This window comes from Anas platyrhynchos, chromosome 6 (genome assembly GCF_047663525.1).
Source record: "Anas platyrhynchos isolate ZD024472 breed Pekin duck chromosome 6, IASCAAS_PekinDuck_T2T, whole genome shotgun sequence".
Lineage (NCBI taxonomy): Eukaryota > Metazoa > Chordata > Aves > Anseriformes > Anatidae > Anas > Anas platyrhynchos.
Window position 1 is genome coordinate 5430354 of NC_092592.1, and position 22239 is coordinate 5452592.

A 22239-nucleotide genomic window follows, 5' to 3' on the forward strand; every position below is an offset into this window, starting at 1 on the left:
GAGAAGTGAGCTTGCTTTTGTGACCTGCGTGGGCAGAGCAGAGGGAAAGATGGCTTCTTGCAGTACTGTTTGAATACTAATCACAATTAGGGGAAGATGAGTGCATCTTCACCCAGTGGGAAGATTGACAACAACTGCATACATGGTATGTGATTAGCAACTGTGAAATGCTGCATTTACTACAGTGCTCATTTTGGGAAATAAGAAAAAAAAAAAGAACTATGTTAAATGTAAATGTGAATTAAAGTAACCAGCGGAAGGAACTGCTTAGCTGGATTTTAAACATTACATTACTTGGAATGTAGCTTGCTGTATCCAAATCACATGTAGAAATTCAGAGGTGGGATTGTAGGTAATGGACCACTGAGAGCAGATTTGAGAGAGGCAGGATGGGGAACACAGGTAGATGGTACAGAAGACCTATACTGCTTAATTGGAAGTGCAATTTGCACTCAAAGTGAGCCATGAAAAATGGCTTTGCTATAAATAGGAGTCTACTGTATATTGCATGAACCACACACCACACTGAAATCCTGGAAGGAAGCAATTGCTGCTGTTTGAGATTAAAACCATCTCAGAGAGAGACCCTAGGCTGTGCAGAGCTAAGGCAAGAGAGGGGAAAGAAAGATTAAGGGGCAGGTAGCATCAACGATGCTGGTACATGCTATACCCTTCTCATTCCCACTTCGGAAAGAGGAAGGGAGAAGCTGAATAAGCCCCCACAAAAAAAATTCTCAGGAGGGGAGGACATGCAGAAACAGAAACCACAAGGGACAGGAAACAATAAAGATAGCACTGAAGAAAAGAAGCATTTCCAAATGAGCTTCTCACAGATTGCTGCTTAAATGTGATGTGTATAACAAGGATTTAACAATCTACTCCTTTCATTGTAAATCACTCAGCAATGTCCATATGAAAGATTTAACCAGCGCATTCATGTATATACGGATCATACTGGATTGAACAACACATATTACCTTAAAATACGTATCAAAGTTTCTCAGATGCTACAGGGCATGAAGATGCAATGGAGGTATCTGAAAGCAGGAAGTGAGACTACAGAACGCCTCAGGAAAACAAAACTATATTTGAAAGGAATCATAAAGCTGTAGCAACAAAATGACTTCTGATCTAATTTAAAGGATTATCTAAAAACTTAATAATCTCTGCTTGTAATTAGATAAATGGCATAATCAGATTGATTAAGCTTGTCATTTACAGTAGGAGTACACATTCCTCTTCTGTATAAAAACAAAGAAATAAGAATGCTCAGCTGAAATATTCTGAAATTGAGAAATACCAGCAGGTCAAAGCTGAACGACCAATGGGTACAGTGTTAACATATGGATACCATCAAAGTATTTTGGATTGGCCTGAGAAGTTGGTTTTGCACAGCACTGATTTATCTTTCTTGACTTTAAAAACAAACAAAGGAAGAAACAAAAAGCCCGTCCTTTTCCTGCCCCCATTTGTAGGTAGCTGTCTGCCTCTGCCATCCCAGAGAGGCACGTACAGCCCGGCTGGAAGCATGACTTGCCGCTACAGGTTGCTGCTTCAAGAAGATATTGCCATGCTGATCTCATTCATCAGCGTGCCTCGCTAATTTTGGTAAAGAGCAAGCAAGCAACTGTGGGAACAACAACAAATGAAGACCATCCATTTAGCTGTCACCTTGACCGATTTCAGTTTCCACTTAACTGTTACCACCTCGAGTATTCTCATCTTCCCCAGGCACTTCCCCAGAAATGCAAATGCCGGATCCCTTGAGCTGCCTCCAGGAGCCTGTCCATCCTCAGCAGTTTTGGAAGTGGTGAAAGAAGAAAAACAGTCAGCACATCAGTGCCAGGTAGAGATGCTGTTGTATACACAAATTATTATAAGCCATCAGGAACGTATGTGTTATTTTCATCCGGTTATTCTCACAATCTGTAATATACTACAATGACTTTCAGGCTGGGCAGTTCACAAATTTGGTGCAGACCCTTTCACCTCTTCCAACCGTTCCATTCACAGATGACCCTAGGCTGTTTCTTTAACCACCACTGAAAAGTCTCTAACAAAATCACCGCACAAACTTTGCAGATGTGTAAAAAGCATTATCCTTCTAGTTGAAAGTTCATACACACAGATGTAGCCCCAGAAATGATAGCTAACAAAGTGTTTGCACTCCTTTGGGAAGAATTTTGTGAGTATTTTGTTGCATCTCAAAAGCCTTAAAGAATAATTAAAAAACAAAACAAACAAACAAAAAAAAGCACCACCATAATGCATTGAAAATGCTGAAACAAAGTAAAAGAACCATGAGTTATATCAACACGACTCAGGTGGAATGAGACAAGACAGTGCATTAGGACACTGAAGACATTAACATAAGCCTAATGCCATTAATGACTAAGAAAACCTGGGTTTTCAAAGTGAAGGATTGCTACTTCTATTAATAGGCAAGAGGCTGCATAAAACTTCAGGATCAGCAACCTGTACTGACTCACTCCTCTGCAAATTTTTAATTTATTGACAAAGAAAACAATTGCACAGGACTCCATACAAAGTAAAAGACATTTCCACTCACATCTGCTCTGGATGAGCATGATTCTTCAGCTTACTTGCCTGTGTTAGCCGAAATGTCAATAGCTGCAATAATAAAAAGTTACTCTGGGAGCAATGCCTTATCTCTTGAGTACAGCAAGAGGAGTGATTCACAAGAGCGTAATAGCTTTGAAACAGTCACGAGGCCAGTCGCTTTATCCTAGACCTATCCCTTCAACAACAACAACAACAAAAACTCCAAACCTCTTCCTCCTCCCCTTGCCAAACATTCTAAAATCATAAGCATAATATAGGCATTAAACAGTCTTAGAGCACATACCACAGACAATTAGAGTACATACCAGAGAAAAATAGAGTAGAAGGTAAATGCTATAAAGTTCCATTTGATTGGTTTTAAATCATCAACACTAAAGTATGCTAATGATTTATGTCAATGTAAGACATCAGAGCAAAATATTCTGCATCCTTTCTCTAAAAATACTTACGAAACTTTATTATTATTCTCGCTCTGAAAAGAAAACTGGGGTTTTGCTCATAAATTTAGTTGGCCTCCTAAAACATACTAAAGCAGGAGCTTTTCTAAATTTATTTTATAAAATGCTGGTCACTGAATGTGACTGATTAACTGTGAACAGAAAATTTGTATCAAGTTCATTGCAGATAAGAAAAAAAAAAAGATGTTACGTGCTTTTCCTTTCCCATGATGTCATACTTACTCCTAGATAGTCTCAAGTGCTCAAAATCACTACAAATCATTGTATTTTCTTTCAAGGAATTTATGTATATTTAACAATATTTCAGTGCTAATAATTGAGCAGATGAGGAATCATGTTTTTAAGAAATAGCTGGAACTGCTCCAAAATCCTCTTCTGGAGACCACTAGACATATGCTACTTCCTGTAACCTGCACTTTGCAAGGACTAATTTTCCTGGAATATATACAGCTAATTATTACATGTAGCATTCCAGACTCCTTTTTCCCCAGCTCTTATGAGAAAATACCTCCAAATTCTTGCTTGCAATTGTGATAGAAACCCAGTAGGGACAATGAAGTTCTTTCTCCACTCCCACAAAGAACATTCCAATTCCAAAATTCTTCAGAAGAGGGCAAGTAGGAGAAACAGACCAAGCACCAGCTGAAGAAACTGTTGGAAGGACCAAGTATAAGGCAGTGATTGCACAGCACTCCTCAGTCAAAAACCAACAATGGGCACATCACACTTTTCAACAGGGAGATGGGTACAACCATAAATGGTTTATTCTCTGAGCAAACCCACGCAATTTGTGTAGCTCCGTGTTTTGGCCAGGTTATACGTAAAGGAAAACGTATTTATTCTTATCCATGATTTTGAAAAGCCTTGCCATTTCTGAAAAATCATGTCTCTGATATTTTAACTTTAATATTCTAAGTCTAATGCCTAGAAGTCACTAGAGTACTCTTCAGTCAGCCGATCTGGGTCATAGCATAGATGTAAAAAAAACATCTCTTCCAGCCATGCACAAACAGGAGTACACACAGAAGCATGTATTATACGTACGAGACAATAAACACTGAATTTCCTTTCCACTTTTCATATTAACACAGTCAGAGGATTCAAAGAAATGGCATTAGAAGGAGAATGTATTGCTCTATAACGAAGTGTGAACTCCATCACTTTCCCGTCACTTTCAAAACAAATTATGGAACAAAACCATTCAAATTAAGGGCAATTACCATCCAGCTTCCAGCAGCTAAACAGAGCCAAATGCCAGGCAGCTCTCCTCACGACATTCCTGTGGAGGGATAAAATGCATTCATCTGGCCCAGCCTGCTTCTGGGTTTATTCACAAATTTTATTTCTTTCTCTCCCTCCTCGTCCTCTGTATCCTCCTCCTCCATGATTCATCTTGGCATTTTCTTCCCATTCCTACCACCCTTCCCTTCTCTTCAAATCCTCACACAGCTCTCTTCAAGAACATGAGAAAAAAATAAAGTATTGGATCCTTTTCTCAAGTTCCAGCTTCCTGACTAGGGCTTGAGGTCACAGCTAATAGAAACTAAGGACCTTCTTAAATGCAACTACACCAAGTCCGAAGAAAACTCAGGATGCGTGGCCAGTTCTAAAGACCTAAGCGATCTTCACCAATCCACTGTTTCAATATCCAGTCTGATCAAAACTATGAAAAACCACTGCAGTAAAATGTCATACCACCCCATGACCCTAGCCCGAGACACCAAGGAGCTGTGCTGGTCTCTGCAGTTCCAGGAGCTCTGCTGCATGAGGCAGGCGCCGATGGGATTTCTGTGTCCACACTGCCCGAGGTGCCAACACGACGACGGCAACTTCCTGCACATCCCCTGCTGCAGAGCTAGCCACAGGATCTGTGCATTCCCCTATTCCAGGAAGAAAAGTATGAGAACACAATTGGGGAAAATTCTGATTAGTAACAGTGATTTCCTTATTATGTGGAGACATAAGAGTCTACCAGGTTTTTGGCAGAACAGCATTGAATGTGGACGTCTTAACTAGCTGGTTCCAGCCTGTAGTTCAGAAACTCCTCCTCCCATACAAATCAATATTTTCAAATAATGTTACTGGAGTTGGTGCTATAGTGCTTTGAAAACAGTGGATTTCTGCAGAATTCACATATTATACTGTTAGTAAAGACACTTTTTTTTTTTTTTTAACTGATGATATCTCAGAGGACATACCCTTAGCCAGCTTTGAATACAAGGGTATTCTGAACAAATCTCAGAAATCTGACTGTAAAGCATAGGGTACTAAATAAACCTTCCTTCCAAATATTAACATAAAGGGAAGCTTTTCTCAGACACATAATTTGCACTTCCATACGGATTCAGTGATCCAGAATCAGAGAAACGTCACTCAGCCACCTCTCTAAAATAACAGGAAAGCATTCATTAACTGGACTTACTATTAGCATGACACAGTTCATTAAGTATGCTACTGTCTTCATTGGTACAGGAAACTGTTTATAATTCTGCTGGACGTGCTCAAGCTTCCCTTTCACTAGGGCTGGAAATGAAAGAAACTTCCAGAGAATGCAAGCCAAACATCTGGCACATTCAGAGAACACTTGCATGCTAATGATGGTGGGAGAAGTAATATCTCTCATCAGTTCATTTCATAACAATCATGTAGGTTGTGTGGCGAGATAGGAAGTACAGAAACCTTTTTTCTTTTATTTTTCCCCTCCCCATCGGGCGCTCAGATTTGTCTCACTGTCTGTGCATATCTACTGGCACCCCAGATGTCTGTGAACTAGAAAGAGTACATCAGCACTGCCACTGCTTACTAATTTTACATTCCCACAGGTCTGCTGAAGTTAGGTTCCATTTCTCAGGGGTTATAGGTAAAATTTTACCCACGGAGTATGGCGCCAATCCAAGAGCCATTTCCTATTGCACAAAGCAAGAGTTCTGCATTTGCTTGTGCTACCAACACTGCTCGGGCTTTGCACACACGTGCACAGCTGTGGCAGAGACTCCGGCACCACCTGCCCCTCCGAAAGCCCTCAGCACCTCCACAGTGCAACTGGTAATGGTGTGAAAGCTGCTCAACCACCAGCACCTGGTGGGAGAGGTGTGACGGACCCTGGGGCAGGACCTGGAGCTGGAGCTGTACCAGGCAGCACCCCGAACACACTACATCCCTGCTCCCTTCAGCAAGCTGGAGGCACCCCACTGTGCCTGCCTCACCCGAGGGTGTTCACACAGCAGCAGAACCAGCTAAGTTCAGGTTAATGCAATGCTACTCTCTGCCTTTATTTAACAGAGGGCCTAAAAATCACTTGCCAATGCACGGTTTCACATCATGCAGAGGGTGCAAAGCTGGCTTTAGCTGTAGGTAGAGGTATCTGAGCAGTGACGCCGCTGCGCTATACACCACATGGCAGTGTTTTTGCACTGAGCTAAGTCAATGTGAGCAGGTAAAAAGAAAGGAGTTATGCCAGAATACCAGCTACAGGTCCATGCGCAGGGTGGTTCGTGTTGTGTTCTCAAGTCTCTGATGTTGATCCAAGGCCAAAACAGCACTAGGCCTTGGATCAATCAATCATCTTTCCTCTGGAGAGCTCTGTAAACACTAGTGCCAGCCTTGAGCTATGTCTAGTGTGCAACTCATCAGCTGAAACAAGTGTAGTAATAACCATGGTCTACCACGGCTCATAAATTGCTATGTGGACTCCACTTTCCAGCTGATGCTGGGAAATCTGGGAGAGTCCAAGCTATTACATTTTAAATCACAGGGCCATAATTTCTTATCCTGCTCCCTGCCTCTAAGGGAAGTGTTGCCTGCGGTGTGTTCAACATTCAGCTAATGCAGAACCATACCGGAACAAAGACCAGGAGGCAAGGTTAAGAGAGAAGCACATTTTCTCGTCTTGTTTGCAAGCATGCTTGGGACAAGTGAGTACAGTAGATCTCTGGCTGCATCTCAAGCAGTATGTGTAGCATGAAGATTCATTTACGGAGGCAAAGCCAAATCTCACCCTAGGCTCTTTAGAAAGCAAATTGGACACTGCACAGGTCTGATGTGGTCACAACAGTACAAATTAAACAAGCATCCAAGGGTACAGAAGCAGACCGAGGCATTCATGTCTCACTTCCACTGAGACCCACAGGCCACTTTGAATCAAGCCAGCCCAAAGCCAGCTGTACCTAAAAATCAGAGGGCTGTCTATCCAACCGCATCACTTCACCAGCATACTGTCATCCTTGCACCCCCTCACGCATAGGTTTGGTGTGAAGTACACTGCACAGAGCACCTCACCTGTCCAGGCCACACAACACTCACCACTTGGGCAAGTAGCAGCTCTTTCACAGCCGTGCACAGATGGCCAGGCAAGGATGAATCAATTTAGCATGGCACGGGATGTCTGCTAGCTGTACTCCAGACCCACCTTACAAAGAGTCGACACCACCACAACTAATAGCTTGGTGGCCACTTCACCTTGTATTTGGTTCTTCAGTGCAGAAACAGAGAGGTGATTTTGTCTGGTGTGTTTCCTGTGAGGATGACTTCAGCCAGCCTGTAATTTGCCCAGTTTTGTGACTGTAGACCAGAAATGATAAGCTATCCAACATGCTGGTTACTCAGAAAGAGCAGCCCTGAACAGTTTTTTAATCTATTTACTAATAATCTGGGCTAAGCTGGTGTGGTGAGCTTATCAGTCAGCAGTGATTTCAAAGGTGCAGCACTACATTCTCTGATCAGGATGCTCCAAAGCATGCAGAAAACTGAACATAAGACACAGAAGCAGTGGTGAATACAGAGTTACTCTCGATACACAATATTACTAAAGCAACAGCTGCTTGGTACGCAGGGAGGCCGAGCAGGGAACTTCTAAAACTGAGTCACCAAAGGATAAAGTGTGTTGGAAAGTCATTACAAAACTGTTAAAGGGAGGATACAGTGTGAAAGTACATCACGGAATTAAAATCAAGTGTCACTTATTTATGAACCAAGTATGTAAATTTATGGACCAAGAACAGCCCTGTATCCCATCATCAGCTTCTGACCTATTGTGTCAAACAGCAGCTGTTTTGCTTGGCTGTTCCTGCTCTGTGAGTGCTGTGATTATGACCGTATTCAAGGTGGGACTTCTCCCATTTTTTACCATCTGCTAACTTGTAATCAAAGCCTGCTTTCCCAGGACCAGCAGTGTAACAGGTCCAGACTGCATTGTCACAGCTCAAAAACACGGGAGCACTTTGCAATGACATTAGAAGAGCAGTAAAAACAACAGCAACAATCCTCCCTGTTCCAAGCTCTTCTACCGCAAGCCCAAAGAAATCCAACAGCTGGGACTGTCAGGTGTGCACAGCTTACAGACTGTGAGCTAGACCAGGAACTTTCACTTCACCTACCTAAATCCTCCTTCTGAAACCTAGAAGCATCTTGACTGGCAGATGCAAATTGTAACAGAACAAATTTGTGAAAATGAATCATCGAAAATCAGATCTCCAAATCACTGTGAACAATTTGTCACAATCCTGGTCTACTCCTTCCTCACTTATTTGGTCTAATACAGTGTAACTGCTTTAAAAAAATGGAAAATGAATCTCATTTATAATTTTATCTGTGTTGGTATGCTGGGATGGAGTACTACCAAGCAACAGTTTTGTGGAAATGCAAAAGGAGTCTTACTATCTCAAATGTCACATGGAAAGTAGATTGAACTTACAGAATCACCTAGGTTGGAAGAGACCTCCAAGATCACCTGGTCCAACCTCTGACCTAACACTACCAAGTCCTCAACTAAACCAGATCACTGAGCTCTGCATCTAAACATCTTTTAAAGACTTCCAGGGATGGTGACTCCACCACTTCCCTGGGCAGCCCATTCCAGTGTCTAACAACCCTTTCGGTAAAGAAGTTCTTCCTAACATCCAGCCTAAAACTTCCCTGGCACAACTTTAGCCCATTCCCCCTCGTCCTGTCACCAGGCACGGGGGAGAACAGGCCAACCCCCACCTCACTACAGCCTCCTTTAAGGTATCTGTAGAGAGCAATAAGGTCACCCCTGAGCCTCCTCTTCTCCAGGCTGAACAAGCCCAGCTCCCTCAGCCGCTCCTTGTAGGACTTGTTCTCCAGGCCCCTCACCAGCTTCGTCGCCCTTCTCTGGACCCGCTCAAGCACCTCGATGTCCTTCTTGTAGCGAGGGGCCCAAAACTGAACACAGTACTCGAGGTGCGGCCTCACCAGAGCCGAGTACAGGGGGACAATCACTTCCCTACACCTGCTGGCCACACTGCTTCTTGTACAAGCCAGGATGCTGCTGGCCTTTCACTTAAAAGAGGAATTTCACTTAAAAAAAAAAAAAAAAAAAGGTTTAAGATATTAAACTGCTATAAAAGCTAAGGAGACATTAAGTACTTTTTAATAGAGCTTACAATACTTTCTGTATTTTGTGATACTAAGGTTTTCTTCCTGAAAGCTTAGAAATCGTTCTAGATTTTTGCACTGAAACCTTGCAGATATTTCTCTGTCAAACCAACAGTTAATGTCTACTCTGCATGAACTTGCTGGCAATTTAGCTGATGGTCTACTCAGGTCTACTCAGCTAAGTGGAACTTGCATTAAATCAAGTGGGGCACCACCACAACAGGGACTGGAGTGCAGACATACAGACTGCACTGGCTGGAGACTGTATAGTAGCTAACACATGCATATGCATGTTATATATGCATATATATATAATTATGGAGAGAATATACACTCAGGTACAAGCACAACAATAGCATGGTTCTAAAACTGTGCAATCTGCAAGGACTAAAGCGGATCTGAAGCCTAGAAATACTGTCTTCGGTCGCCTTCAGACCCAACTGTGGATTATTTCAAACAACAAGCTCCAGGCTCAATTACATTTGCAAAACAGAGGAAGCCCTGGTGCAACCACCTAACTTGATCTTATTATTTCTCCAGACATGAGCACAGTGGATATTCTCTAAAGGCTTTCCCATTTGCGAAAGAGATGCAAAGCCAGAAGTGCCCCATATGGCAAACTTCAATATTAGTTTTGGTCACAGTCACTCTGGGAAGAGACGATCCAGTCAAATCGTGTTTGACTGCAGTAATACCATAAACCTTGAAGCACCACGTAGATCACTATGGCATTCTTAGAGAAGTAGGGACTATCAGAAAGTGTGCCACCACTGGAGATTTCAATTTTCCAGATACAAAGAGCAAAGAATACTGACGGCAGTGTAATTTGTGTGCTCTCACATGCAATTGATTCAGTGGATAACCTTTGTGTCTGTAAGAAATAAGGTTAATTCATACTCGATTTTCAGAAAATTCACTCACAGTAAACTGGATTTGAATGGTAATAAGCTGATTAAATAAAATGGAAGAACAAAAGAAAACAGATTTGTAATTAAGGGTTATCAGCATTTGTTCTGAAAAAAAATAAAAAAGGAAGAAATTAAGAGACCTAACTTGAAAAATCAACTGAATTGAGGAGCTCAGCTGTCAGAATATGAAGAATATGTCCAAACACAGTGTGTTCCTGCTTTTGATAGCTTTATAAATTTCTTCAGCATTACAGGTATGGAAAGATCAGGAAAATAACACCTTAGGCTCCCATGCAGGACATTTTTGACCTTATTGTTAGTAAGGGTTTTAATTAATATTTTTACTATGGCATGAGAGGAAGGAGATAAACAGCGAAAGAAAAAAAAAATAAGATACACAAGGGTAAAAAAGAGGAAGTCATCACAAAGTGGAATTAAAAACTTTAGGAGCCACTGAAGAGTTGAACCCCAGATTTTGAAATAAATGGCACTCAAAATTGAACACCGCTAAGACATTTCTTTTAACTGGGATACTGCATACAATTAAAGAGTAGGAAATAAATTATTCATGTTTTAAGTAAAAGAAGATTTTTCTACAACCCTATAAAACTTATTTCAGTGGCACGGAGACCAAGTATTCTTCCCTTCGAATCTCCTTCCAGAGACTTGAAAGCATTGCAAAATGTGACCAAATTTAATATGGGTTTAACAAAAGGTAGCTTGTGACAGACTAACCTAAGAGATTACTTCATCAGATAACATTCTCCAAATGCTGTAGATCTCATTAATTGGGATTTTAGCAGAGCATTCAGCAGTGTCACATGGGAAACTGTTAGCTAAGCTGCAACCAGCACAGCAATTTTGAGATGGGCGAGCATCTGGCTCAAGGGGACACAACAGCAGAAGTCCCTAAAACTTAAGTGATTATTAGAGAGTCTTAAGAATCACTCTTGGAACTGATCTTATTAAACATTTCCCCTAATAGCTCTGTCACTAGCATTAGGAATGGGCTGATAACACATAATACAACAGGGATACAGATATTGGAAGAGAGGACATGGGTATTACACAGAAATAACTAGAAGCTCTGAAGAAATGAAGCAGTAACAGGACAAAGTTCAGTAAAGCACAGCACAAGGTCATGTACCCAAGGGCTACAAGAGGTTTCCTGGTATGCTGTGTGCTTCCCAGGGAAAACTGCAAAGGAGGACAACTAGCAAGTTATAGTTAATTGCAACATCATTATAATGAATAATAAACGCAATCTAGGTGTAAAAAAGCAAATGTGACCCTTGGACCCAGAATGTATTTCCAACATAAACGAGAAAGCAACAGTATCACAGAACAAAACACCAATGATGTGTCCAAAGGAATGTAGTGCACAATTTTCTTCATTACATAGAAGAAAGCAGAGTTTGAGATGAAAGACATCCTCAAAAAGACAGCAAAGACACCAGCAAAAAAAGATTTTTTGCACAACAAATGGTCAAGACTGTGTTTGCCCTGGAAAAGAGCAGAAGGGTCTGAGTGCCAGGAGCTCCAGCGTCCCAAGGGAGCACCAGGGACAGAAGAACGGAAAACCAGCCATCCCCTTGTTTTTAAGAGGGGGCTCAATATGTATTCCAGTGATGGTATGATGCTGTCACTGCAGTAGCAAGAACCACAGCTGAAGACATGGATGGCCCTTTCCATTCTTAAGCTGCTATTACATATTTGAAATAATGAACTTACATCCAATTTGTAGCCAAAACTGGTCATCACATCTCAGCCTTTAAAGTTTAATATCACTACTAAACTACAACATGTCCTTCACAAGCCCACTCTTCAGGGAAGTTTTTCTCTCTTTTCTTTTTTCTTGAAGATACTTCTTGAAGATAATGGACTTTCACAGAAGAAAAGTTACAAACCATCTTAAAACACAGAAATGAAGTTTAACATTGGACATCTCAAACCAAAGGCTGCAGTTAATTCTCACTTAATACCTTTAACCCTTACAACAATTTAGCTACAGAGTAAGTAAAGACCAGAATCCAGTCCGGCCACTTCATCTTATTTTTAAGCCTAACAGCTGTAATGGGTTTTGTCTTGTTATTTACAAGTATTCAAGAGCAAGTGTTTCTTTAGCATAAAGTCCTGCCTGCTATTCCCAACACAAAGATGTTTTCAGACAATCTCACACACCAGTAAATCAGTGAATTCACACACACACACACACAAAAAAAAAAAAAACCAAAAAAAAAAAAACAAAGAAAAACAGAACAAAAATGCCTTTAACAGCCATCCCCACCTTTCCAAAGAACATTAAAACCTTCGCACCACAATTTTACAGGCGACTGCCTTTCTGGCAAAGCTATTACACCTGAGCAAATATGACACAAGGTGACAATACAATTATTCCACCAGTGATTTAGCACAAGCAGGTAACTATAAAGTCCCAAACTTCTTTACAGTCTGTGTATTCACTGCCCAAGTGTAAGGTGTGAAACACAGCAGCTGGAGCTAACTTTCTTGCCTCAGCAGCTCATTACAACAGCTGAGAGAGGAGCACTTTATCGTTAAGCAGAGCAGCACTCTCATTAAATTGCACTCTTATTTCATAGGGTTGTAACTGCAAAGCCATGTGGATTATGTTCCTGCAACCTGAGTACTAACACCATAGATAAAATGCATCAAGTAACCCCTTGCTAGCCCTAACCCCCCCAGGACAAGAATACCTAAAGCGATAGCTACGTTCAGGTAAGAGTAACTGGGAATTCATATACACGGTCTCAAACTCCCTAAAGCAAGACTCAGTCCTGTAGAAGCCCTCAGTGCATTAATATTAATATCATTAATTATTTACTCTATCCCCTATACTATTAGCTTACCAGCTCCACCAATTAGAGGACTTTATAAGAAGAAATGAAATGTGGACCCAGAGTTAACCTTACACAGTAACATGCTATCCTCTTGTAACAACAGAGCACTTCAAATAAAGGCTTTCTGCTTGCGTATGAAATACGTGCATGCACATATGCACTCACATCCATTTTGTCCTCAAATGACATCAGAAGTATAATAAAGTTGTTCAAATTATCCAAATTATCAAATTAAATGGGATGCAATAGTCATTAGAAATTACCTTTTCTTTCTTTCTTTTTTTTTTTTTTTTAATTAAAGCACTTCTTTAGATTGATAGCACTATTGCAATGAGCACTGTGCAAGGAAAATGCAGAAATCCAAGAATAATTAGCAACATACTAAGCAGTCCATGTAAGTAACACACCAGGAGTCAGGAAAATAATTGCTATGCAGCAAGAAAAATTAAATATGAAGGGTACTCAAGTTATAACTGATTAATGTTGTTGTAAAAGATACACATGGAAGGTTAACTCTGGTATAAGAAAGAGGAGATGGAGGGGAGAAAGTGTAATGGACAGTACCAGCAGCATTGTTACTGTTTTACCAAGTTTAGAGGCAAACCAACAAACTAGCCATGTATGAGGCTGGGAGTTTACCAAGCCCTAACTCTAAAAACTGCAAAATTTTGCCAAAATGCTACTTGGTACGTTAGGCTGTTAGACAAGAGGTTCCCTGAAAATAAATTCCTCAGAGGACAAAAAGAAGAGTTGTGCAAGCTGTACATTGCAGCAAGCGTTCAACAGCAGCACAAATAATTGAAAAACAGATGTTGAAACCTTTTCTATTTCACTGCGGGGAACCACACTGATGTGAGAGAGAGACTGAAGTTTCAGAGGACATTCTGCCTAAACCAAAAAGGCTGCTTTTGGCACTGATTCTAGCACTACAATAAAATGAGGAGTTCATGGTGACAGGTTTCCTAAAAAACGTTGATTTGGGGTAAATTTGCTACTGACAACTCCAAGGGAAAGGCAAACCAGGGAAAAATGCAGTTTTCCTGACTTGGTGGTACAAAGTTTGCCTGGCTGGGCTATGCAGCAAGTTTCCCTGCCCTGTCTATATGCAGGCACCTTGCACACAACCTCCCCTCGCCACTCCCTGCCCCTGAAACAAACCCGAGACAGCACAGAGCAACGCCGATCCCTGCTCAACACGCACCAAAGGAACAGCAAGGAGAAAAATACCTCTGCACGTCAGACCAAGGGGCACACTGCCGCCGCTCTGCATCCCCGCATCCGTCCCAGGCTCTCGGACAGCAGCTGTAGGGGATGTGCCTGCCCCTCTGCCTGCTGCTCCGCTCCGTGCTTGTCCTGCGGGGAGCGGGGCTGGGGGCTCCTGGGGATGCTGCAGCCCCCAAGGTCGGATCCGGATCCCCACGAGGAGCGGTGCCAGGTGCTTTCTGCTCCACGTCCAAGCTGCCTGTGCTGGCGGCGCTCTGCCGGCGCCTTCTCTCAGCACAGCGGCGTACGCTTGTTTATGATATCAGCTGACGGGAGAGGAGTAATCTCCTTAAAGCCCTTCTCAGCACAGCGGTGCTGCTCGTTGAGTCCACAGCACCTGAAATAAGGGTGCTCGATGCGAGACGGGAGCATCGCCTGAAAAATCTCTCAGACTTTTAAGTTATCTTTATTGTATTTAAAAAGCATTCACTGAAACTCCCATTTCCAAAAAGCCTGTACAGAATCACAATGCGAATGATGTGAGACTGCACAGGAATCTCATCAAGTTTATTAAAAGTTGAATGATTAATGAGAACAGGTGGGATTTCACACTGAGCACCACCCTCTCCAAAGCTTTTATCTGTAGCAGGTCCAGTAAGCCCTGCCTGAGTTCGGGTTTAGCTTTAAACATCTATCCTTCAGCCTGAGCAAGGGAGGTGTAATTAGCGACCCTGCTGTGAGATGGAGAAAAAACCTGCAATGGCAGCAAGATGGGCACCATGGAAATGGGACCTGTCTGGGAATGAAAGCTAGTGGTTGTCCTCTCAGAGTTTTTCAGGGCCAAATTGAATTAACTTTAGAGGTCCTGCAACCATTTCCTACTCTAACACTGTCCCTATTATGAACATGTACTATTTATTTTTTTTAAATATGAAAAAAATCTCATAGCACTTTGGTCATTTGAAAGCCTATGCTGGGACTAAAATCATTCATCAGCTCTTTTTTAAAAAATATACAGAACCCTCTTGCACAACTGCCTAAAAATTTGCTTCTTATACACAAAAACAGCTCAAATTATTACTCAGTAAGACTTAAGTGATTCTAATTTCCTTCAAAAGAAACCCACAAAACTTTATAAATGAGACACATTAGAAAAAAAAAAAAAACAAAAAAAACACAACTATTTTCTTTGTACTATAAGACCAAGATTATCATTAGTATCTGTGCACTGAAAAGTTCTAAAATTTTAAGATATACATAAATAAAAAACAGAATTGAGAAACACTTTATATAATAAAATATGGGGCACTTACTCTTTTCCTGTAAGGGTGTGTGCCTTTACCTTGCTCTGCTACCTATTTACTTTCCTTTTCCCCATGAGGCACACCTGTCTGTAGTACAAGCCACAAGCACCTCATTCTCCAAGCACTAAGCACAGCTCCTGTTTAAGAGCACAGGGTCTTTGGGCCAGGTTTCTGCTTTCCTATCATCATAAGAATTCCTACAGGTGGAAGGATGATCCAGGAGAAACTGCCGCAGAGAAAGAGAAAAGACTTCCTGCTTCAGCATGGGCATATACATTAAATATTTAATATGCTACAACAATGTTATTGTTATTAGTTTCATATTTTCTTGGAACGTGATCAGAAGAAACTAATTCGCCTTATGGTCTGGAATACTTGAGAGCTTTACATAAGCAAAATATTTTGGAAGTGTGAAAATCAGGCATAAGTAATGATGGTTGGCTTATTAAAAGGTACTCATTAATTTCTTTACCTTCTGAGAGGGTCCTAGACATCACCAATGATGCTGGTGTTCAAATATTCTAAAGAGGCCCAAGGTCACCATTTCACAGAGGATATTCCCTGCAATAAACTGATGAGAATGCCCAGTGCCTTCTTGAAATGTATTTACCCAGTTGCAGTGCAGCATGGAGAAGATAAAAACACATTACTGCAGACCCAGGAGGGTAGTTTTTGCACTCAGGGACAGGCTGCCCGTGAAATAAAGTCTGCTTTGCTAAAAAGGAGGAGCTCTAGCCCCATTAAAGAGCTGTGTTTGTTCCTCACCGACCTTCTCCCCACCTATGGCTTCCAAGAGGGTGTACCTGTACACCCAACTCACCGCTGGCCCAGACAGACAGACAGACAGACCTCCTGACCTGCTGCAATGCTTCTGCACAGTTCTGAATCTGCCCGGTTACACACAGGTACATCAAGGTCTTCCATCAGTCTTTTAAAATACATACTCGTATAAAGTTACTTTCCATCTTCCAGCTATTTTAAACACCTCGTATGACATGAAGATCATTGGAAATAATGGAGTGAGTCCTCCCAAATCACAGTCCTGGGCATATGAAGGAGAGGCAAGTGATTGGGATCAGTCAGCCTGGATTTACCAAAGCTCAGTCATGCCTGACTGACCTGACTGCCTTCTGTGATAAAATGTCTGGGCTTTGCGGATGAGGGGACAGCAGCTGTCATTTCCCTTGACTTTCACAAAGTTTTCAGCGCTGTCTTCCGCCACACTTGTGCCCGAGTCAGGATGGCACGGTCTGAACAGGTGGACAACTGAAAAAATGGATGGCTTAAACAACTGGGTGAATGGTGGGGCTCCAACCTGGCAGGAGAGACAACGGGCCTCGGCTGAGAACAGCCAGGTTTGGACAAGGCTTATGGACTGCCTTCTCCTCACAAGCCCAGGAGGGTTGTGCAGCAGGCTGCCAGCAAGGCCATGCAGCTCCTGTTCTCTGGGGAACTTGGGCCTGGCTGGACAAAGCCCCAGGCAACCTGTTCTGAGCATGTGGATAGGCCAGAGACCCATGGAAGTCCCTCCCGATGTAAAATTTCCATCATTCTTGGTATTATCTAGAAGTTACATACTTGCACAAACAGGCAGTGGTTTCTTTCGTTACTTGGCAGCTGCTAAATACAGTTGGGAGCTACTAATCTGGAAAGATAGAAGTGCTGGTAGGTCAACTCCTAAAGTTACCAACATAGATATTTCCAGCTAAAAGCAAGGCCACAGCCACACAAAGCACTTTAAAATATTCATGGCTTTAAGATTTTGAGTAGATTAGTTAAGGCAGAGGAAACCACTTACAGCCTTCAACTGTACAGATGTCCACAGGTCTTGGAAGACAGCAGTATAGGGAAGGTGTTGTAATTACACCAGGCAAAACACAGAATCATTTTGGCTATAACCTGCTGCAACATCTCTACTATCTTCCCAAGAAGAGGACAGTTTGCAGTTCTGGAAGGCAGAAAATGCTGCTGGACACTCAGTAACTGATTTGGGGGAGGGAAGGGCAATGAAGAATTCTTCCTGGCTTCATTCTTCTATTTTCTATTTAGATGGTTTGGGCCCCTGGTAAAATATTTGCCTATGTTATAAATCCCTGAAAACAGGAGTTTCTAATAAAATGCTGACAGACTCTTAACTACAGCAGGACCATTATAACGCGCCAGCGGGCGTTCAGACAAGGCCATCCTTCTTTGTGACCAGCTCTGGGAGAAGAGGTTTTAAGGAACGGGTGGTGAGAAAACTGAGCACCATTTGCACAGCCACATCTCACAAAAGCACTGACTGATTCTGTTCCTGCCTTTTTCAGTACTTTTGTCACCAAGAGGCAAGGTGTAAAGGAACACAATCACAGCGTAGGGGAAGGCTGGAGCGTGTTCTGCAGAGACCTGTAATCTGCCCATCTGTTCACAGGGAGGGATTACACCAAATCCCACTGAGCTTTCATATTCACAAATCCAGGAGGAGCAGTAATTGGTTTACTAAAGTTTGTTAGTCATAATTTCATCACAAAATCCTCTCAAGGCAAGTTCGTTTACAGTATTAATTTTTCTCCCTCTTCAACGGCTCATTTGTTCCATAGCACTATAAATATTATGTGAATGAAAATCACAGGAAATGGCTATTCTGCACTTCAGTGCTTTATTATAAGATATGCTTCACAAAAAAAAATAAAAAATAAATAAATCATGAAGCGAACTGTATCAGCATTTACATAGCTCCTTTCAGAAAGCATATCTAGGACTCCTTCTAGAGCACCAAATTACCAACCTGCAGAACTGACTACATGCAAACAATCCGATATATTCCATATGCAGCTGTGAAGACTGCCATAAACATTTATATTCATGCTGGTTCATCTGTGCTCGGATTAACTGAGTGAGAAAAGCTGGCCAAGGACACCTATTTAAAGACCCGGCAGGTTTAAGTAGATGGAACCAGCGCGGTAACTTCTCATCTAAAGCACAGCGCGGCTAACGACTGCACAACCTGCAATGCCTTCTGCAAAGGTAACATCCTGCACACATGGCGTGCCAGGGAAGTTGTGCTTGATGTGCAAGGAGCCCTTTTGGTGCAGGTCCTCAGCACAATTTCACAAAGCTATCAGGACTCTGCTAAAACACGTTGGGGCTGTGCACAGGCAGGGTATGTGTGCTTGCGGCCTGGCAGGGACGAGGCCCTGCTGTGAACTCCTGCGGCACAGCCAAGGAGGAGTCCCATGTGTGACATGGCAGCACCTGAAGGGAAACAAGATCTCAGGGAAATACGTGGGATTTGCAATGCTTAAAGCAACAGTGCAGACTTGAAAACCTCCCTGTGTGCTTGGTAGCTGGTGAAAGAGCACTGGTGATACTGCACTTTGATCTTAAAATCACCCCACTGTCTGGAGCTCCATCTCGGTGCAGACCGAGAACTTAGTCCCACCAAGGCTAACAAACTCAATGCTTTCCAGCTTAAGCCAAGTGAAATCCAGACAATGAGGCTCTGGAGGTATCAGTTTCCTTACAAATCACCTCCCACGGCCTTCACAAGGTGGCAGTTACGGCTTTCTAGAAACACCCTGAGCCAGGACGGAGAGGCCTTTCATTCTCCTCATGGGAAATGAGACCCAACACAACCTCCAGGGCCAGAAGAAAACAAGAATGTACCACTCCTGTTTTGCAGGAAAATGCTTTAAGCACCAAGATATTTGCAATTCTTGTAGACATCCCTCACCTCTGCTGCTGAATCTCTGCCAGCAAAGCAGGTTTTACCGGGCTGCAGAGACAGATTAAGAGAGAACTCCTCGGTCTCCTGGTGATCAGGCTGTTTAATGTAAAACACAGAGAAAGTCCTGGGACCAAAACTCCTTCTGCTGGCATAGTTCACACAGAAAATATGAGCTCTGCTAAACGCTTGTAAGAAAGAGGATAAAAATCTATTCCCAAAGCAGCAACCCAGTGGTGGGCTTAAGAAGGTTTTCTTAAAATTCACATCATATTCCAAAGGGGCAGAGGAACGTAGACGATACCACAAAAACACACACATATGTACATAAATGCACACCTATAAAAACAACTATGCGTGTATATATATATTATATATATATAAATTACCTAGTAAATGCGGACGTTTTAGGTGTAGGAGTTTTGCACCCCTTTTGTCCCCTTTAAGCCTCCCCAAGTTCAGAGCACCAAGGAATGCCAAGCACTGAAAGCACGAGAGAGCCAAACTGCTGAAGTCACAGTCAAACCATAACTGGGAATTATGTTTATAATTCTCTCTCTTCTTTCTCTCCAAATGGCTCTGTAAGGTGTGCCCAAAGAGCTCTCCTCGGTAACACAGCAGCGACAATCCACTGCAACATCCAAATGCCATGGTCTTGCCCTAGAAGCCTCTCTGCAGTTCCGATGGCTTTGCACTTCTATTACTTTGCCAACAAGAAGGCAAAAAATACCAGCTGCCATGGGCAGTATTGTCCTGTAAACACCGAAGCATGAAATCAACCGCTTCACAAGCACACACTGCCACTACCACAACAATTAGGATGTGAGCAGCTAACCACAGGTAAGGACTGCTTTACTGCTGTCCTGCTCAAACCCCCCTTGTTTGGGGTTGCATTCTGCTTCCTTCTTGCCAGGGTAGCAGCAGGCAGCAGAGGAAACAAGATTTGCCCATCTTCAAGCAGTAAAAGGACAGACAACTGCATCAAAATGAAATGCCCTTTATAGAAAAGCACTATCTTCTATTCAAACACCAATTTTTGTGAAAGATCCTACATCTTCTCAGCTAGTAATTTTAGAAAAGCTGTAATCTTTCTGGGATATTTCCCTAATAGTGCCAGCAATAACCCAAAAATTGAAGAAGGACTTCACGCACATTTGTTTCTCTATTTGGTATCTTCTCCCATATTCTGCTCACTGTTTCCAACTGCCATGCTCACTGCATTCAATTGATTGTCTGCTTTTCACTACCTGAAAATTTATTCTTCGAGTAGTTATTCTTAATACATCACTCATGCAACTAAGTTATTTCAGAAGGTGAAAGGGTCTCTTTGGAGAGATTGCTTTATTGTCGTGCTTTAACGTCAGAATGCAACACAGCGCATTATACAGTACGGTATTATACAGTAAAATACCCAGGAAATTTACTTTTACTAAACTGCTACAAAAACAATTATTTTCCAAGCTCACCACAAACACAGCCCTGATCAGTAATTGCTACCCACTGAAGACTAAAACCAAAACTGTACTTTTTGGTATCCAACCTGGGTTAGCTTTTCCCGAGGAAACAACAGCAACCTCAGTTCGGGCATTGACGTGTCTGGTGGGATCCTCATAGGAATTCCACTTCAAGCGAGAACCGCTTTGTTTTGGCAGTCCAATATACCGTATAGATGCACGTTAACGGAGGTCTGCGAGTCAACTACATGCCGGCTCTTTGTCAGGCAAGGCTAATCCCCACAGATTAGAGAAGGAAATCCTCATATCCCCCTGGGTCCTAAACCCCTGACATTACAGAAAAGAGTTTTGGTTCCTCTTAAATAATCTTCTGAGAGAAAAAACAGAGTTGTCCGTTCATTATTACAACCTGCACCACAAATACCAGAGGAGGTAACCTAAAGCCACCAACCTCTGTGCATTAATTCCCAGACCACCAACTACAGACGCTTTGATTAATGCAAGGACCGCATGGTTCCTTGTTATCCATAAGGAACCTGCAAACTCAGCCCTGATTCCTGTTTTCCTGGTGTCACTATGCAACTTCTTTGCAATGAATGCTGAGCACTGGAGCTCCTAGCACTGGTTCTGAAACTCTGAGGCAGAAGATCTAGATAGCAATTTGTTCTGGACCACAAAATGAAGATCTTCCCTAAGGAGAGTAGTATTTGCAATCAGATTCCTGTAATGGACTGTTCCCAAAGTCTGCGGGCACCGCTTGTCAGGGGTATCCAACCCCATGCTTGAACAGAACCCTTTACATTCTCCATAGCTTCTCTGCTCCCTCACCTGCTGCAATTTTTCCTTTTCACCCAGTCCCTTTCTCCCTCTGAACATGCAGAAGTATTAAATTCCCACTGTGAGCTTCCAAGAGAAAGATACCACAAAAAAAGCGTCCCTCTGGCCACCTCAGGTACGCACACCCAAACTGCAAACAGCCCATCAAACACAGCCAGAAAAGAATTACCTACCCACTTTGCTCCATACCTCTTTTTCTCAGCTGTGGATCAAAACTGAGTTTCAGGGCATTTTTAGCAACCTTTCCAGAGGCACACACTGTGGCGTAACTCTGAGAGGCTGCTGGTTTGTTTCCACCTTTGAGTCACTGTGTTTTGATTCACTTTTCTCAGAGTAAGCATGCATATTAAAGATGGGGTCTGAAAATACAGCCAGGAGTTAAATTTTCAGCTAGACTTCTACAACTCTGAATATATGTTAGTGTTATTCTTGAAGGATTAAAAACAAAAACAGAAGACTTTCCCAGCAATCCGACACAACTGAAGAATTGCCACCTCGTGCCACAATGTGGGACACACTGTAAGTGAGCAGATAGCAA

General features: G+C 42.3%; 1 protein-coding gene across 12 annotated transcripts in view; it reads right to left on the reverse strand.

Moving 5' to 3' along the window:
• Positions 1–22239, reverse strand: part of PCDH15 (protocadherin related 15) — an 805380-nt gene that overhangs the window by 373035 nt on the left and 410106 nt on the right. Inside the window, exon 1 of one of the 12 annotated variants that reach the window (XM_072040291.1) lies at positions 14428–14686. The exons of the other annotated variants lie outside the window; for them this stretch is intronic. The gene's annotated coding sequence lies outside the window, so the exon portion shown is untranslated. Of the gene's footprint in view, positions 1–14427; positions 14687–22239 lie in introns of those variants that run through there. 12 annotated transcript variants of the gene reach the window in all.